We start from the raw sequence: 19,818 nt of genomic DNA on the forward strand, positions 1-19,818 counted from the left end.
GCAACAACCTCCTTTAGGGAACTCCTGGTGTTCTCGACCCGCTGCTCTCGTCCCTTGGCCAGTCGCTCTGCTCCCGTAGATTCACCTTCACCCCGTAAGTTGTGCTCTTACTCGTGTTACATCTTGCTCTGAGTGGGTCTCTGTGTTCCGTCTTTTGTCCGTGTGAGGAGAGCTAATTGGTATCATATGTATGCACTTAAGTCAAGTGCCTGACTTTGCCTGACCTGATTAGCAGGACATGTCCAGTGCAATGTCTTGTTACTCTGTCGCCCTCTTCCTCGGTCCAGTGTTTGTGTAGAGAGAGGGGGGGGGGGGGAGTTGGGACATCAGAGAATCCTAAAAAATAGGATGGGTTTGGTGTACAAAAAAGGGGGAAAACTGCGCCTTGCAATCGTCTGCCTTATCCCCACTGCCCGAAGACCCTCACTGGTCCACTCCCAGAGTCCGGATCCAAAGGCGATGGCTGTGCCCTGGGAGGGTTTGGGGGGGAGAAAGGGAGGGGAGGGAAGGAAGAAATACATCCATCCCCAGGGACTATTAGGTGAGACACCCTTTGTTGTTTCTGACAGTACATTCAATATGGTTGTCTGTGCGTAACGTCTTTAAAATCTTGGATGCGGTATTGGGATGAAACCTGGCGTCATGCACTGTACCTTCTTGTCCTTCCAATATGACGGTGGTCAGGGGGCGGGCTCTAGAGATGACATGTACATCTGTCTCTCTCCAAATTGTTACAAATGGATTTTGGAATACAAAAGCTGCTATTTTTTTTTTTTGTGTCTATTATTCCGGAAGTTGTTTGGTGTTATCGAATGGCAAAGAAGGGAAGCTATGATGATGATGATTTTAAACAGACTTCTGGGTTCTGAAATGTTCTGGTTTTATCTCTGATGTTTTAAATTGTTTCTATTATGTATTGCTTTGGCGGATTAATGTAATCCAAATAAAGTTTATTGATTGACAAAGGAATTTAAGACCTGAATGCGAGGAAGGGCTTCTGGGAGACATGTGTATGTTAATAGGCTTTCACAGCATGCCACATCTTCAGCGTAGTAGTTTCAGAGCACCTGAGCTGGTCTGTGGAGCCACATAGTTTGCTACCACCTGGTGGCCAAGTCTTTTGTCTCCTGAAAGAAAGTCATGAGTGTGGGGTGGAGGATGGGAAAGCAGAATGTAGCTGCAACAAAGAGATGGAGGGTGCAGCGGGGAAGAATCTTTTCTGATGGACGGGTGCATATCAGTTCTGTGTAAGGTGGTCTATCGTTTTTTGAAGAGGGGAGGGGGTCGGCAATGACATTGGGTCTCAAGATACTTGAGTTGCGTATCCAAGGTCGATTTGGAGAGTTGTAAGTTGGTAGACACTGTGATGTTGGATGCACGATTTCATGTTTTGTGGCATATTTGCCTGCACATCTCCATATAGCGTACACTAGGTCTAATGCCAGACTGTTGATTCTAGGGCTACTAAGCCTGGACCGAGTGTGTTAAAATGGATTTTTGAACTCTTACCTGGTGGGCCGAGGTTCAGAAGGCCAGCCTAGGTTCCGGGAAAAGGGTAACCTTCTGGACAAGCAAGACCAATCAAGTAAGCATTGGCGGCTGTCAAGACTAGGTCTCTGGATGGGTGATGGTGATTGAAAGTCCACAATGAGCACACACAGCAAACACCACCAATTGCTCTATATCAAAAATACATATACATTTATTAAAGGCCTTTTAAATCAAGCACAAGATGAAACCACAGCAACATTAACACACTATACTAGGGAACATATATACAGTAGCTATTGGCCTAAAGGAGTATTTAGCAAGTCAGGATCCACAACCTGTAACAGAAGAGGGTCAAACAGTGCAAATATACTTTAGTCAATTCTTCGAGTCAACCCTAATAGGCAGTCCAATCCCTGTGAAGTGTTGAGCCTTGTGCTCAAAAAAGTCATTCAGCGCTTCAGCATCATGCTTTGAAGTATAAAAAAAGTTTCTTCAAGGGGCTGTTGTGTCTCGGGAAGGGGGGGGGAGTAAGGCGATGAAGAATAGAGTTCCACTATTCAAGGAGGGTCTCCACAAGGGCACAGAGCTATTTCCAGGAATTTGGAATAGGCTGGTAGTTCAGACTATCCCTACAAAGGTGAGTGACCCTTCTGGGACAATCGTGCATAATCTATGGATGCGGCAGTGTTCACCGGTAAGGGTTGCAAGTACTCGCCTCCCTCGACGCAGTCCTGACCAAACTGTGAAGTCCAGTTCGCTTGCAGAGTCGAGTCTCCGGCTTTCAGGGGCCGTGTTCCGGGACCTCCAGTCTGTGGCGGGACAGTGGCTATTTATCCGCTTCTGGGGAAGGGATCGAGCCAGTTCCACTGCACCTAGACTTGGGGCAAAGGGGGGCACAGCAGCAAGGCACCCACGAAGCTTGTTACCACAGCAGGGCGACACGGGTACCACGTAGATTCTGGTTCAGGTGGACTCTTAAAGGTCTAGGAATGCTATATGTACGAAATTAGGCAGGAGAGTCCCTTCTTCCAAGAGCTTATGGTTCCCAAAGTCTCAGGTCAAAACTCGAGATGGCGGCAGTTCGAAGCCAAAGGTCCCCTACGAGCTGGTCAGTTCACTGGACGGTCCAGGAACACTTCCAAAGGGGCTCGTTTGCAGGTTAAGCAGCAGGTGCTGAGAGTAGGTACTCCCACTACTCCAACGGGTCAAAGCGCCCTTGCAGGCCTTCTGTGATGAGAAACAAGGGCTCCAACAGGACAAAAGCAGGGTCAGGGTGCAAAACCTTCAAGCGGGTCCCCATTGGTTCCACAGATCTGCTTCTTTGGTTCAGGATACTTGGCTCCTGTACGAAGTTCGGTGTGAAATCAGAAGATCGACCTGTAATAGGTCTAGAGTGCCTTCTCTTATTCGAAATCTCCTTTGCACCAAAACAAAGAGAAACCAATAGGAGATCTGCTCACATTCAACCATTCCAGATGTGGGCCAATCGCGGACCACGGTGGTCCCAGTCATCCCAGCACACCAGACATCCTGGCACTCATGCTGTGTATTGGAACTAAACCGCTCCAGCCCACATCCTGGGCATGCACACACGGAGCATGCAGAAGCCTGCTAAAGCTTTGGTTTGCAAAGGGGTCTACATGACCAAATAAGGAATTTCCCGGGTCTACTCGATCTGGGGAAGTCAAAGAGACAAAATTGCCAAGGACGTCATGGCATGGCCATTTTAGGCACTGCAAACAATACAGGGATATTTGAAAGTTTTTTTAAAATTACACCTCAAATGGGGTATTAACCCTTCCCGTTATCAACGAAATATTGGTAACACACAAAACAAGGACAGGAAGGCTTCAATTTTTCAAATAATTCTTGTTCAAACTATTACTGTGTTCCTTGGAAAACACCCTGCTTAGAAGAACACTCTTACCCTTCATGGTGTTAATTGCCCTTTGAGCGCTGTTGCAATGCCTATTTAAAAGGGATAGGAAGTTCAAAACTAGCCCCAATGCTACAATGGATTTATTACAGCTCAGAATTATTGGCAATACATTTATTTCATAAAAATCTTGTACATTCACCAAAAGTCCTTTGATGGTGTCTCGGCACTTAAAAATGAAAGAGACCCCAGCACTCTGTACGGGAAAAGTACATTGTGCACTGATAAAAATGTTGCCAAGAAATGGGAACAAAGTGAAAGACTGAGGGAAACCAATCTCCCAGTACTGACAGTCTGAAGGGCATGTCAGTTTCCCCTTAACAAGATAGAGTGCAGCAGAAGGCTGAGCTCCACTAGTAAAGGGGTAAAAGTCAGGCTAGTATGGTCCGAGAAAGGCAAAAAGATGGGGGGTCGGGGGGGGTTGGAGGGGTCTCACAACTGGAGTGAAAATAACCCACAAACGGAAGTCTTAAAGAGTGGCACAGTAAGAATAGATGATGTAAATAGAGGTGAATGTTATTGGTAAAAGGTGGACAGGGAATATAGTTGAGTGAGCTCACTAATGTATTAAAATTAAGAAAGTGGGTTATTTGTTATTAAGAGTTTATTCCATATCGTGCCATGCTAGTGTGTAGCAGTGTGTACCCAATCGATGGTGAGTAAATACCCTGATGCCATCTGTGCAGCCTCTGTTCATTCGAATGAGTGAAAAGTGTAGGGAACCGATTGACAACAAACTGGGTAAGCAGAGGGGCCAGGTGCCTGCACTCCTGAATGCAGTGACAGACTGGCAATCTTTCGTGTGAAGTGATGATAAGATGCGAGTATGCCTTCCACACCACAAGGGTAGCTTTGTGAATCAGGCTTGTTTCAACTATTTACAAGGGAACAGCCAAGAAACAGAAAAAAGTAATGGTTGTACTTCATCCCTAAGCCTTGAATGGCCACAGAGGGCCAGGTTAGATCAACCAAGAAGGTTTTTAACCTGGGATGCAGTTACCTTTTCCTATCAATAGAGGGCACTGTGGGGCTCTTGTGTCCAACATTGGTGTAGTGACTGCTTACCAGTGTACATTTGCAAGTCTTTTTTTGACCTTTGCCCTTTTTTCCCTAATTTGGATGCTGCTCACATTTTTCAGGAGCGCTACCCGACTCCTTATGGCTACTCCAAAGTGCGTGATATTTGACATTTAATATGAAATGACATAGAAAAGCATGACATAATATAACCTAATGTATTAGGACCTAACTGGCTACCAAAACAGTGAATTCATGTCCCAAATAATGGTGAATAAATGTGAAAAATAAATAAAAATAAAAGTACGCACAAATTCCTTTTAAAACAAAATAAAAAAAGAATCCTGTTTTGTTAGAAGATTGCAATTGGGATGAGAGGCAATTAATTAAAATAGGAGAAACAGAAGGGTGGAGCATAGTTGTGTAAATGCAATGAGGGAAAAGTGGGAGTCCAAACCGGCATGAGGGTCACCTCCTAAAAGCTAAAGAAAGGCAATTGTGCTTTTAATGTATTCCTTATTTTTTTTATTATTATTTTTTTTTAATTTCAGATTGTATTGATCTTTGAGAGGTCCCCTTCAAGGATGTTGGCATTATTAGGGGGATTTGGTTTCCTTCCACAAAACATTGACATTTTCAAGTTGATAACAATCCACAACAAAGTAAAAACAAGCAAGTAAACAAAGGTAAATCAATTCCAAAACAGTGCAACAGTAACCATTATCTATAAGCAAAGAAGGGAAGTGGGGGAGGAAAGAAAGAAAGGGAAGAAGGAATAAAAAAGAGAAAAAAGAGCGAAGAAGAAAAAAAGGGGGAGGGGGTATACCTCAAGCGTAAAACGCATTGAAAATATCCCAAATGTCCAAGTATATATCTATTTTTTTCTAAATATCCATTTGAGAACAAAACGCATGGACTAAAGAGACCTTGCAGAGCATGGCCCGCAGCTTGAACATGATGATGTAGCATAGCCTAACGCAGCATAGCCTAACGCAGCATAGCATAGCGAAGATGGCATAGCGAGCCATGTAACAACACTATGCCACTGCGTAGCATGCAAACAAATAACAGTGTAACCCAGCATACAAGGTAGCATGGCCAAATATATTACATGGGCTGGTCTATGCACATGTATGCATGCCTAAACATAGACACTCCAATACACACCCAGCTCCAAAACGCAGTTTTTAGGCTTGGCGTTGCCACCTCTGGATATCGACTGGCAAAATGGAACGACATGCAGGGGAAATAATGCCATTTGCATGTTTGCAAATACTTCTGTGGCTCCAGAGCTGGAAGTCCTATTATAAATGCACCACAATCCTTGGAAGCCTTGGTCTTTCTGGTTCCCATTCTCTGGATGTTTTAGGGAGAGAGATGTCTTCACTTCATAGCATACATCCGAAAAAAGGCGCAACTGTGGCACTGGTTCTGTACTCTCATGTGGTTTTAAGCCAGACATATTTTTCGTTCATTTTCCTTTTTGTCATAGAGCATATGTTGAAAATGTGCTTCCTAGGTCCCTGAATCACTCCCCTGTGACATCAGGCCGGCCTGCTTTCTACATGTTTGAATCCTGGCAAAGGGCCGTCAATTGAATACCAATGTGCGGGGTAATAGCACCTACTATTACTGCAGGTCTTTAGGCGCTCAGCCGATCAGGTTGCTTGAAATGTGGACAAGAAAACCTAGTGTACCACCTGCATTTTCCAGCCACACGATGCCCTTCCCCCCCCCCCCGGGTGGCGCTATCTTGATTGTGAGGAGACAACCGTGAGCCTCTCCCTGTTGTCACCCACCCCCAAAGAGATCCAGCTTCCTTTCCCCACTCCCTACCTCTTGCCCAACTTACTTGCTGGTCCGCAGCTTGGTGCACCAAGCCCAGCATTCCTCCCAACCGTGGCAGCCATGGAAATAGAAAAGGGACAATTCCCCTTGTCCTATAGCAACAGCCATCTTGGTTTTTGCATGCTGCGCGTTTCACATTGATTTTTATTTGAAATGTAAACTGGTTTATCACCCCCTTCTCGGGGGCGGGGGGGTGGTGGTGATCATGGGCGGTAATGCCAGGGCTCGGTCTGGCGGGCCGTTATCGGCCATGTCTGTCCCCGATCCCCTCCTGACGCAGGGGTTATTGCCATTTTGGGGGCAGGTTATTTGTGCAACTTTTCGATATGCTGACTTTATTTATTTTTTAACCCTCACGTTTTTTATTTGATTATTATTTTGGAAAAAATGGAAAAATACTCTTGTTGTTGAATATCTAGGAAAATATGCAGTCTTAACTACAAGTTCACTGACATCGGTTTAATGACGGGTTTAATGGAAATGGAGTTACATCGGCTGCATTTTAGGAACTCTGCAGCAAAGTTTTAACACAGTAGGATTTCCGGACATCCAAGACTTCACCGTACAAAACTAATTTGATGGTGCAGATGTGCAACTTTAAGAAGTAAAAAAGAAAATCCATAATGTTGTCAAGCTGGGTGGCGTTGCCAGGAGCCGTTCTATGAGGACGTGAAGAGATTGGGCTCTGTGACTGTCAGATATCCTGTTACTATTCGGTGTTAACTACTGAATTTTGAGGCAGTGTAGCAAGCATGACTGTCTGACTACGAAGGAGTACATCAGAGCCCAGAAAAAGTAGCAAAAATCAGAGCCGTGGCAGAGATCCTTCGTTATCGGAGTTGGTCACCATTTTGTCGAGTGGCAAGAGTTTTCTCCCTGCCGAACGAATTATCGGAGGACCGACGGGTGCTGCCTGTAGGATAGGAGAAGAGGTTTTGGCTGCGATCATGGTGCTGGGAGCTGCCGCCATGCACACCTGCATAGGATCAGAAATGCACAATCTTAAAAGTCCTGCTTTGATAGGGTCCACACTGGAGGAGGAGAACCGAAGGGGAGTGCTTGAAAAGGGCAGGCAGAGTAGGAACAGTTGCACACACACACACACTGATACCTGGCCAATTACCTGTGACTGAAAACTTGGTATCCGCGTTTGGCAGGAGTTGCAGTTTGATGGTGAGACTGAAATGACTGCTGGGGAACAGTGACAGAGACTGAGGTGGTTGCCACTAGAGAACAGTGACGGCCGCCATCTTTATATATGTGTGAATGGACTGATCATTTCATGGACCGTTTGAGAACTGGCTGCAGGCTGCCTGCTAAGTTTGAGGAGGGAAGCTCACCTCTGTGAGCATGGGTGCCCAGCGGACCGGACTGCATCGGTGATGTAGAGAATGAGTAGTCCTGGAAGGAACTGAAGGAGTTGAAGAGGCAATGGACTTGATGCAAGCCATGGAGGAGGGCCCTGCAGAGAAAATAAGCCAGCAGCGTTGGAACAGGAGGTGTAGAACAGGCTCAAGCCCCATACTCTTGACCCTTGGAGGATATGATTGTGCAAGCTCCCTTTTTTTGGAAACAGTAGTTTGTGGCCCTGCTTGGAGTCCAGGGAGAATTGGGGCAATTGAGAGAGGATTACTGCTATGTGGTCACTTTGCCTGACATTGGAGCGTCACTATGGTTAAAAGACAACAGAAGATGGAACACTATGTGGGCGCCAAGAATGAACTTGGCAGACATGGGGCAGCGCAGGTTGATGGAGATGATGACCGGCACAAGGCAACTGTTGGTGTTACAATTGATGATATCTTGGCAGCAATTCAGGAATCTAGAATAGCTGTAGAGGGGGAAAATCCAAGAAGTGGGTGTATCGCTGGTACGGGCGGATTTGTTGAAGGTGTGCGAAAGGGTCACTGTCATGGAACAGCACTTCAGTTATGTGGACGATGCGATTGGCCTTGATACAGAGCCTGGGTATCTGGTCATTGCATCGAATGCCTTACCATTGAAAAAATTGCATCAGAAAAAAAAGCATAGAATGCATTTTTTTTTTTAAAGGTAAAGTGTTCAGTTTAATTATAATGGGTTTTAAAGGTTAAAGAAAGGGGGGGTTGGGAGGGGCACCCCCATAAAAAATGTAAATAAACATAAAATGCATTTAATACAAAAAAATTTCGGTGCATTCTTTTTAGATGGAATGGTATGTCGATTGTAGGAATTCGATGCAATGACTATAAACCCAGAGCCAGGAGAAGGGTCTGGCAGGGGCAACATGAGCCTTGGAGGATAGGGCTGGAAGATGTCAAAGGGAGGTCCTGGAGGTGTAAGATTAGGTTGGTGGGTGTGCCAGAGGGAGAAAAGGGTCATAGTGTGGACTTGTTTGTGGAGAAATAGTTTTTGGAGACCATACGTCTTAGGGGACTGTCCAAACTATTCACTGCAGAGAGAGCGCACTGATTGCCAGGAAGGGCACCTCCACCAGGAGCACAGCAGAGGGCCCAACTGCTCAATTCTCATGATAGAGCTGCAATCCTACATTGGGCACCCCAAAATGGACAACATTATATTGGGCAACACCAGGATCCTGTAATTCAAGGATTTTACACCATTATTTCAGAAGCAGGGGAGATCTATCGATGCAATACGAGGGAAGAAAATACAAACTGCATGATGTTTTTCCCACGAGACTGAAAGTACTGCCAGACGAGAAATCTAATTTCTTTCTTTCTGCTGAAGAGGCGTGGAGCTGGCTGGAGACTAGATCCTTGAAGAATGGTCTGAAAGAGAAGGGAGTGCACGTGGGCATGGCATTGTAGGAAAGGACATCAGCATTGGGTGGAGCGAAAGATACTAACCACGGTTAGATGTGAAGGTTTTTTTTGGGGTGATTAGACGGGTGGAACAGTTTCTTAGAACCACAGAGGGACCCACTGATTTGATATTCGTACAGGACAGATGGTGATGATGTTGGACGACCAGAGTGTTGTTCTAAGATCTATAAGGTCCGGGAAGCTGGGAGGTCCTGGTCTTGGACGACGACGAGGATGATTACTGTGGATCATTGCACACAGGGAGGTTGGTAGGGGCTCCAGGACAGTGGCACCCATTGTATTTTGATGCCCATTAATGATGGGGAATGGGGAATTTAATTCCCTTGTGGTGGCTAATCAGTGCAAGTATTGTTGGGGTGTGATAACGATGTAGGGGCAGTTAGGTCATGTATGTCCACTTATCCTTGGGTGGATTGGAAGGGGGAGGTGGGAATCAGATGGATCAGTCACTGCATTGTAGCTGGTTCAAGGTACTATTTAATCATGTTTTTGGGTGGGGTGGATGAGAGGGGGGGTGTACGCTGGGGTTTTCGATAGATCCACAAGGATTGTTATATAGGAGTGGCATGTTGGAGCAGAGGGGGCGATGGGACCGCATATAGGAGGGGACATATGACAAGGTAATGCTAGAGATCATGTTTGGCATATGGGGCACATTAAGATGAAAATAGGGATGTGGAATTTCTGAAACTAAATGAGGATACAGTGGCATTATTGTAGGAAACTACTGTGGCCATATTTGGAAGAACTGAGATGTAAATGGGGGCGGGGTGGCTGACTTTCAGCTCATCTTACTCCTCTTAAGCAGGGTTTTCTTTGTATGGATATGTGATAAACCTGAAGGTATTTCGCCCACTAGTCCCCCGGGATCTGTCATCCAGGTGACCAAGACATGGCCATCGCTTTTGGATCCAGTTCCTGAGGGTGGACCAGTGCGGGAGGATCACCTGGGTAAGAGGTGTTCGGGGTGTGGGAGTGGGACACTGGATGGTGAGATGCAGTATGCCCTTCCTTTTAACACCTTTACCCCATACTACCAGGTCAGATATTTAGAAGGTCACCCGCACCCCCTTTACAACATGAACACTTTCTCACAGACTACCCACTATGAGAGAAAACAGACCCGAGCGGTATACCTGACGTGTCCCAGTACGATGGTCAGGCAATTACTGACCATCACACACACACACACCTGACTTCCATTACACTTCCCCAAATAGATAAAAGGTGGAGCATGAGAGCACACAAGATGGCAATTTAACGAGAGAAGAATGGCGGCAAGACAGAAGGAGGTCGCAAGGAGGGAAGTTCATTTGACGCTTTCAACAGGGAACCGTCACTATTGTGAAACCTCGAGAATAGAAGGTGTAAGACCGGTAAACCAGACGGAAGAATCCTGCATTAGGGCCTTCCCACATCGATAATGAAGACGGGCAGAATTGCCAGCTGCCATGGTACTGCCCTTGGCTCCAGGAACAAAGCAACGCCACAGTAAAATCAACAGAGCCGGTGAGTTGGGGAGACGATAAAGACCATTCTGTGTTGAAGCCAAGTTTGCAGGTGGTAACATTGTATGGTGAATGCTGGAACGAACATGGTTTGAAGCACTTTTGATAACCGACGCTGGTAAAGTTGAGCTGCAGATTAGTTATTGAACTTTGAAACCATGATACAATACCTTTTGACAGTGGTCCGGCACCGCGTGTGCGCTCATTTGAAGGTCTCTGTAAGGTATCCAGCTGAGGGTTGGTAAAATTGAAAGAGGCAAAGAATTGTAAATCGAAGTGGTCTTGCAACGGGTCCATCAAAATCCTGTGCACAATCGAAAGTCTTCGATGTTGATACAGTAAAGAAAGTTTATGCCAAAGTAGATAAAGTTAGTCCGAGCCGTCAGAGGGAGATCAATTGAAAGCTTTGTGTTAAAGCAGATTTGTGTTAAAGTAGATACATTGGTCAGAGGGAGACTGAAGATGTTGTGTCAAAGTGGGTCTGAGCCCGGCAGAGGGTGATCCAAGGTGAATAGTGCAAATCCTAAGAAACTTGTGTACATGACAAATACTAAAAGGAAATGAACTTGGTTTGTTGCATCAGGCCCTCTGAAAGAAAAGACTTTGAATGGTAAAGCGACTTTGGCATAGAAGGCCATGATGTTGAAGTTTTGAACTGCACTCTCCCACTAGAGAAGCCAAAGACTGTGCTAAGCTTGAGTGTGCCGACTTGTCCCATGCTGAAAACGAGGGCAAGAGAAGTCTGCAGCTTGAATATCCCGGCATATCATTTCTTGAACACTTACTTTTGCATAACATTGTTTTCCACACTATTTGTATTTAGAGGAAAGGATTGGCAATAGATTTATTAGTATGTATAGACCCTTTTATTTTGACAAGATACGACTAGGACTGCGTTGATGGTTGTAACTTGCTCCTATCTTTTAGATTTAGCATTAGATAGGCGTTTCTAAAACCCAATTGAAGTTCAATAAACCCTTTGAACTGTGGTCACTTGTGTGTCTTACTGTTGATACCATGCCTTTCTTACATGTCGTGTCAAGCGTGGGATGGGACTCAATTGAGACAAATTGGGGAACCCCAAAATTCCTGAAGATAGAGCCTCAGATCCCTCTATCACCACAAAAGAATCCATTGGCTTTGATATCTTTAGCAGCAGAGAGGCTACTATCCCTCTAGGGAAAAGAAGAATCTTTCGTATAGACTTAATCTTAATACCCCTCCTGGGTATTATATAGGATTGGCTCCAAAATCTGGCCTGGCCTGGAAGTTCAGTCTGGATGTCCTAGCAGGCGTCATAAATCCTGACTTTTGGGGGAGTTAAGGGTTCTCCTACAGAACTATGGCGAAAATCCATTTGAACTACATCAACGGGACAAAAGTGCACAGGGAATTCTAGAAAAGGCTCCATTTCCCCGCTTTATAAAGGGTGAACCAAAAAGAACGGAGGTAGCCTAGGCTTTGGGGGAAGCTGATGAACATCTACCACTGATGGGGGGGATGGGGAATGGGGGAGGGGGGAGGGGGGAGGAAGAAGGACATACCATCCTTCTCGACCTAGCCATCGCCCAGCAAAATGATCCAGCATTCGCAGAGGCTTTCTTGCAAGTAATTTCTGAAGGGGAAGGATTAGAAAAGGGAAGTCCTTTTTTCTTCCTAAAGGAAGGGTTACTGTACAGAAAAGAGACCGCCACAGAAGGTCTAAGTAAAACTCAGTTTGTAATCCCCAAAACCCAGATCATGTTAGAGATTGCACATTTTCATTTGACATGGGGACACTTAGGACAAACTAAGACCCAGGCACGCATCAGTGGGAAGTTATACTGGTCAGGTATCCATGCTGATATAAAGAATTTCATTCAGGCATGTGAAATATGTCAGAAAACCAGTACGCATATTCCCTAGCCTGCCGCTCTGAACCCTTTACCCATACCCTTTCTCTCGGATTGGGATGGATATCATTGGGCCATTGGAAACCTCTAGACTAGGTAACAAATATGTCCTGGGAATCGTTGATTACACTACCTGATACCCAGAATCATTGCCCATGCAGAAAAACACAACTCAACAGATTTTAAAACATTTGCCATATTTTTCCACGGTTGGTTTTCCCAAGGAAATTAACGGATCATGGATCCAATTTAATGAGAAAACTCTTGGCTAAAGTCAAGGAAATGCTCATACTACCTCCTTAAGAACCTCAGTTTGCCACCCTAAACGGACGGATTGGTAGAAATATTTAACAGGCACTTTAGCCGATTCTAAGAAAATTGGTAGACAAGGACGAGAAAGACTGGGATTGCATGTTTCCCTGGGCCTTATTTGTAGTAAGAAAGACCACTTGGGTGTCAACCGGATTCTCTCCTTTCAAACTACTATACAGTAGAGAGCCAAGAGATGCCCTAGACATGCACCGGGAGACCTGGGAAGAGAGAGAAGAGGCACATATTCCCCTCTCACAAAAAGCTGCCTCATTGCAAGAGCATGTGGAACTTTTTCGGAATCTACTCTATACTCAAAATGGAAAGATCCCAAGCACAACAAAAGTTCAACATTGAGAAAAAGGTAAACTTAAGATCTTTTTTCAGTAGGACAAAAGGCTTTAGTCCTCTTACCTACATCTGAAAATAAACTTGTCTCAAAGTGGCCTGGGCCATATGAAATGTTAGAATGAACGTGGGCCTATACCTATAAAATAGCTCAACCTGCCCGAAACAAAAGACCCATCTCTACCATATAAATCTCTTAAGAGTGGAAGGAAAATCCTTCCACTGCCACAATACTGTCTTGTTTGGTACTAGAGGAAATAGATCATTTTGAATGAATTAAGTTATCTAGTCAACGACAAGAAGACTTAAATGATTTAGTCACAACATTCCCAATGTAGTCTGTGAGAAACCAGGGTGAGTGCAAGGCACTTATTCTATCAGAACTCCAAAGGGAAAAGTAGTCCATTTGAAACCCTATACACTCCTGGAAGCCTATAGACCGATGGTAGTTGAGGAAGTGAACAAAATGCTAAGGGCAAATATTATCAAAACCTCTTCAATCCCATCGTCCTCCCCTATTGTATTGGTCACAAAACCTGATCACTCCTGGTGGTTTTGCATCGACTTGCGTCAGGTAACCCCATCTCCGACTTTGATGCCTATGCCATGCAACACATTGACGAATTGATTGATAAGCTTGGAAATGTAACCTTCTGATCAATGCTAGACTTGAGCAAGGGGTACTGACAGGTCCAAGAACATGGGCTTGATGAGGTGAAGACAGCTTTCTCTACGCCCCTGGGACTATTCTATTTCAAAGTCCTCCCTTTTGGCTTACACGGGCCCCCATCCACTTTCCAACCAATTATGGACAGGATTTTACAGACCTACTCTGATTTTTGTGGGGCTTAAATTGACGACATAGTCATTTATAGTTAAACTTGGGAAGACCATCTTTTCCATCTCTTTACTATAATGAGCCATCCAGGCGTCTTAACTGCCAATCCATCCAAATGTAAGCTGGCTCACTCAGCCATGAAATACCTGAGCTGCTTTGTGGGGAATGGCAGTGTCCACGCCCAACTAGAAAAAGTAAACGCTGTCCTAGAACCCCACAGGCCTAAAAAACAAGAGACCTCGGAGTATTCTTAGGGTTAATTGGTTACTACCGTAGGTAGACTGATTGAAGATTTAGTGTCAAAGTGGATCTGAGCCCGACAGAGGGGGGTCTGAAGTGAATAGTGAAAATCCTAAGAAACTTGTGTACATGCAAAATACTACAAGGAAATTAAATTTGTATGTTGCATCAAGACCTCTGAAAGAAGAGACTTTGAATGGCAAAGAGACTTTTGCATAGCAGGCCACGATGTTTAGGTTTTGAACTTCACCCTCATGCTAGAGAAGCCAAAGACTGTGCTAAGCTCAAGTGTGCCACCTTGTCCCGTGCTGAAAACGTGGGGAAAGGAAGCCTATGGTTTGAATATCCCGACCTATCCTTTCAAACACTTTTTTGCACAACATTGTTTCCCACCCTATTTGTATTCAGAGATAAGGATTGGCAATAGGTTTATTAGTATAAGCCCTTTTATTTGACAAGACACCACTAGGACTGCGTCATTATTTTATGGTCGTAGCTTGCTCCCATCTTTAGATTTAGGATCAGACAGGCATTTTTCAAACCCAATTGAAGTTCAATAAACTACCTTGAACTGTGGTCACTTGTCTGCTTACGGTTGATACCATGCCTTTATAGATAGAAAAGCGTGTTCCAATACATATAGAAAAAGGTGCGAGTTTCAGAGGGTCGGACCCTGCTATTGATGGGTAGGTTGGAAGATTTGAGTGTATTACAAATTCCTATGCACCGAATGTAGACGATGGGCGCAATACTTTCCATTAGTGTTGAAAATGGACGAGGGGAGAATGGGCAGGGGGGGGTCATAGGTCTTTTATCTTTATATGGAGAGTGGATTTTAATTGCCTTCTAAACCAGGACATGGATAGGATGGGAACTATGGACCCATCTAAATGGATAGCATCTTTGTCAAAGGTAGTTTCGGACCTATGTTTGGTTGAATTGTGGCGGGATTCTCATAGAGATGAGGAAGGATGCTCCTTTTTATTTGAGCGTTCATGGCTCATTTACCAGACCAGATTATATTTTCATAGGAAGGGAATACTTTCACTGCTTCGTGGATACAGAATACCTGGGTGAGATTTTTTTTTTCCAGATCATTCTCATTTCAGTGCTCAAAATAGAAACCGCTATACCACTTTGAACATTAAGGGCAGAGGCTTTGGCGGATACAGCATTTCAGACTAAATTAAGTGAAGATGGATACTTTTTTTTTGTGCTCTTAATGAAGGCTTGGTGGATGATCTAGGGGTAATCATGGGAAGCTTTTAAAGTGACCATGAGGGGGCCCTGTGTTATATAGTGTAACTAGCCCTTCATCATGACCAGCTTGATGGATCCTTCACAGCTCAGGCTGTGACATCTGAGAAACCTATGATGCTTGGTGAGAATGCTAGTTCTGAAGTGGTTTGGCATTTAGAGGCTTGTAAAGAAAGACTGCAGCCCTTAAACTGTTAGCAAAATAAAGCATGTTCACTTACTTGATGCCTCAAGTGACTTCATTATACCCCGCATATCAAAATCGGTGGCGGTGAGAAAAATGCTGAGTAGTTCCTGAAGTCAAGTAGAACTGAAGGATAAACAATTGGGGGAGAGGAGATGGCTAAAAGATTGCGGTTGGGGGAGGACCTCTCTTCCGTTGCAGTATCATAAAGGGCTGCAAGTGGCTATCCAAGTTTGAATATAGCTAATGTTTGTTGCAGGTACCGGGGGAGGGGGATAAAGCTGGCTGGTTGTTTGCATGGCTGCTATGGCAGAAACTTCTACAGTTGACAACTCATATCTATGACTAAAAGGGTGACAAAGCACATCGCAACATGGGGATTAATGGGGTGTTTCGAGAGTACTATAAACAGTTCAATGAATGCACATACTCACAGAGGCATCCGATTTGTTGTATTTAGAGCAGTTGCCGAGATTATCGGATGGTTCTGGAGATCAGTTGGATCCACCAATAGAGGAGACCAAATTATTGTGCGCTATTATGCCCACGCAGAGGATTGAGTCCCCCGGGAGCGATGGTTCCCGATTTGAATTTGAGCCTACATTCTTGAATCTCCTGGTACCTCGACTAAAGAGGGCTTATGTTAAGGGGATTCTCCCAGAATCGAGGTGCCGGTTTTGATTTATTTTTGAAGGCTCAGAAAGATCTGAATCACAGTGATTCGTATCGGCCCAGCTCGCTGATAAATGTGAACGCAAAGGTCCTGGGGAAGGTCCTTGCGATGAGGTGTTCTAAGGTGGTGCCGGGACTTGTAAACACAAACCAATGTGGATTTATGGGGAGATGGAACACTGCCATGAATTTATGTTGATTACATCACGTCATGGATCGGGTTCGGTTATTAAGGGAGGAACTGGCGGTGATCTCGTTAGATATGGTTAAGGGATTTGATTAGCTAGAATGGGCCTGGCTTTTTAAGGTTTTGGAAGCATTTGGCGTGGGGCCAGGTATATTACAATGGCTTAGATTATGAGAGCCCGATGGCAAGGGTTAAAACTGGGAGCTGGGTGTCCTCCAGGTGGACGCTGGAGAGGGGTACTAGGCAGGGGTGTCCCCGATTTTTGTTTGCAATTGCATTGGAGCCACTGACCGGATTCTTCAGAAAATATATACGAGTCGGGAATAAGGATATAGGGACTGATCCATAGTATATCCTTATATGCAGGTGATTTTCTATTAAATGTAAACCATCTGCTAGAGAATATCCCAATTTTGATGGAAATATTGGGCAAATTATCGGGATTCCTGATTAATGAGAAAAAATGTTTGTTCCCTCTGGCGGGTCTATGGGATAGACAGATTCGCTCCCTTACTGGGGTATAAAATGAGAGTTGGAATCCTTTAAATATTTGTGTATTCATATATTCCATGATGAGACGTAATACGGGCAAGGCATTGACGGGGAAATGGTAGGTGCTGTCAGTTTTTGGAAGTCTCTGCCATTGTCGTTGATAGGAAGGATCTGATATTTCTTTGCCAACATTCCGTATGCGATCAAGCAGATCTTTTTAGGATGCTGGACGTTAAGATTGGGGAATTACCCTGGGGCACAGGAAGATGTCGGGTAGCTCTGTAGACACTCCTGCAGTTCTATCTGGAGGGGGAGGTTGGCTCTCCCCGATCTTGAGCTATTTTTTTTTTTTTTTTGCAGCTCAATTACAGTTCATAACACGCTGGGACCATTTTGCAACAGGTGAAATAAAAGGGTTTGTTTGGGACTATCCCAAGCCATAGGATGGGTATTTCATTTCTATGAGAACAAGGCATGACACAAATGTATTTAACGCCCTACTCAGTCTGGAGGAAATTGCTTGCCAAGCTTAAGATCAAGGGAATGTATAGTGCAGACTTACCTTTAGGGTCTGATGCGACCATAGTGGCAGCACTTGGGGATTTGGTCCTTGCGACCTTGAGGACTAAGGGATGCACGTAACTGGGTGATTTTATTATTATATTTTTAATTTTTTTTTATGGAAGAGCAACTACTTACTTTTGAGCAATGGGCCAGGAAGTAAGACATACCGAGAGCGTTTGTCTGGCCTACGCTAGGGTGGGAAGGAGAATGGCTGAATTGTTGGAGAATATTCCAGAAGAACCGGAACCTGAATAGGTAGTACAGACAGTGCTGTCCCTGGGTAAAGAGAAAGGGGTGATTTCTAGTCTATAGAAGGAGTTGCAGAAGGGGAGCCTTCGGCGGAACTGATGATCAGGACAATGGGAAAGGAATGTGGTGTTCGCGATTTCAGATCAGCAATGGCTCTGAATGTCGAAACAGGTGAAAAGGGTGTTGCAAAATGCCCCGATTTGTTCATTGTAACTATTTACATAGGGTTTGTATGACCCAATGAAGCTCCACGCTATAGATCCTTAGTTGCCTCATTGTTGTCCAACGTGCGGAGAGGACTCAGTAGGGTTTTGACATATGGTGTGGTACTGTCCGAATATTGCAACTTATTGGGAAGAGGTGGTGGCCAGGATAATTGCTCTAATGCTTGGTTCGAACAGTCGGACGCTGTCTGGGTACCTATGGGGATCGGTTTCTGGGAGAAAGGGAATATTGACATTCCCATTGGTGCTGGCCAAAATAGGATAGCGATATCGCGGACATGTCCTAATGGTCAACTCCTAAGACAATAGGTGACACATTCAGCAGCGGGGGATTGGCCGAGGTGGAGATCTTGCGGTCAGAAAGGGATCCGGAGGAGAACTTGATTGGGGTCAAGTGCTAAATGAACTCCCTTCTTGTCCAGACTTGGAACTGCCTTGAGGGAAATGGACACCCTTGAATGAGATGGGTGAGGAGGGTAAAGGAGTATACCTGAAGAAAGGAGGGAAGACGTTCTGGCAACAATGTCTGACGCTATGGGGAAGTCTGTGGGATGGGGTATCTGGAAGGCGTGAGGTGTGGGGTTCGGGGAGGATATGAGAGATGAGTATATTTTATGTCTTCGGAAATGTATTATAATGTGGTTATTAAATGATTGTATTTGACCATGTGCTGCTGACACTGCGATATTTAGGTTTGTTATGAGTATACAAAAAAAAATGATAATAATGTTGCCAGGCTCCAAGACTGATGGACACTGAATTTGTGTTTGCGGATGACCTGGCAGAAAACGAATGCGAAACCTGTCCCCTGAGTAGCATCAATTTAATATTTATATACAGCCAAGATTGCAAAAGCAAACCAGGGTATCATTATCTTAGAGGGGTGTTGACCCATTAACCCATTATGCCTCTTCCTTACCCAAAAAGCCAATACGGAACATCCATGAGGGTCCACTCCAAAAATAAAGGGATACAGCAAGAAAGGCGGTATTTCCTTTAGCAGTCGGCTGACTATTTTGGTTTTCCACGCCCACTTCTATACTACTTGTAGAGATAGCAGCAGTTGCACTCAATAGCACTGTGGACTCATTTGGCCCTTCCTATCCATCGCACGGGGCTTGGACAGTGAACCAGATGTCAGAATAGATGCTCTCTTGCACCATGTTAGAGCAGCTTTGTTGTTGGGGGGCAAAACTACATGTACACAATGGGGAAGTACCAATTTCATAATCTCGTTTAGATCTTCCGGCCATTGTATTTCAGAGTTGCCAACATGATCCATTGCAATCTGTAGGTGCTTATCCAAGCCGTTTTTTCTTTTGCATCCTGGGACTTGTAGTCCGAGTTTTATGATGAGACTAGCAGAACTTTATGTCCCAGAGTGCAACGAAAAAACACAGGCATGGATAAGCATTTGCTGTGTGGAATGGGTCATGCTGCCAACTATGTTATTCCATCCAGGATCGTGTGCCTGTCCCTCGTATCAATGATTCTAAACGACTATTAGAATCATTGATACAAGGAACAGGGAGAGGATCCTGACTGCAGAATTTAAGAACAGTAACTTGGAATAACATCGTTGGCAGCATGACCCATTCCACACTGTAGATGTTTATCCATGCCAGACATTGTAGATGCCACTCCATCTTCCCTCTCTAGTCTTCCACTGCTGACAAGCCTCTGTCTCACAATTGAGACCTTCTGCGACCTCCATCAGAAATCCTTATTGAACCTCAA

General features: G+C 44.7%; 1 protein-coding gene across 2 annotated transcripts in view; it reads left to right on the forward strand.

The window, feature by feature from the left end:
• Nucleotides 1–19,818, forward strand: part of CTTNBP2NL (CTTNBP2 N-terminal like) — a 203,058-nt gene that overhangs the window by 169,369 nt on the left and 13,871 nt on the right. The gene's annotated exons all lie outside the window — the stretch shown is intronic.

This window comes from Ambystoma mexicanum, chromosome 13 (genome assembly GCF_040938575.1).
Source record: "Ambystoma mexicanum isolate Mex_15411 chromosome 13, UKY_AmexF1_1, whole genome shotgun sequence".
Classification (NCBI taxonomy): Eukaryota; Metazoa; Chordata; class Amphibia; order Caudata; family Ambystomatidae; genus Ambystoma; species Ambystoma mexicanum.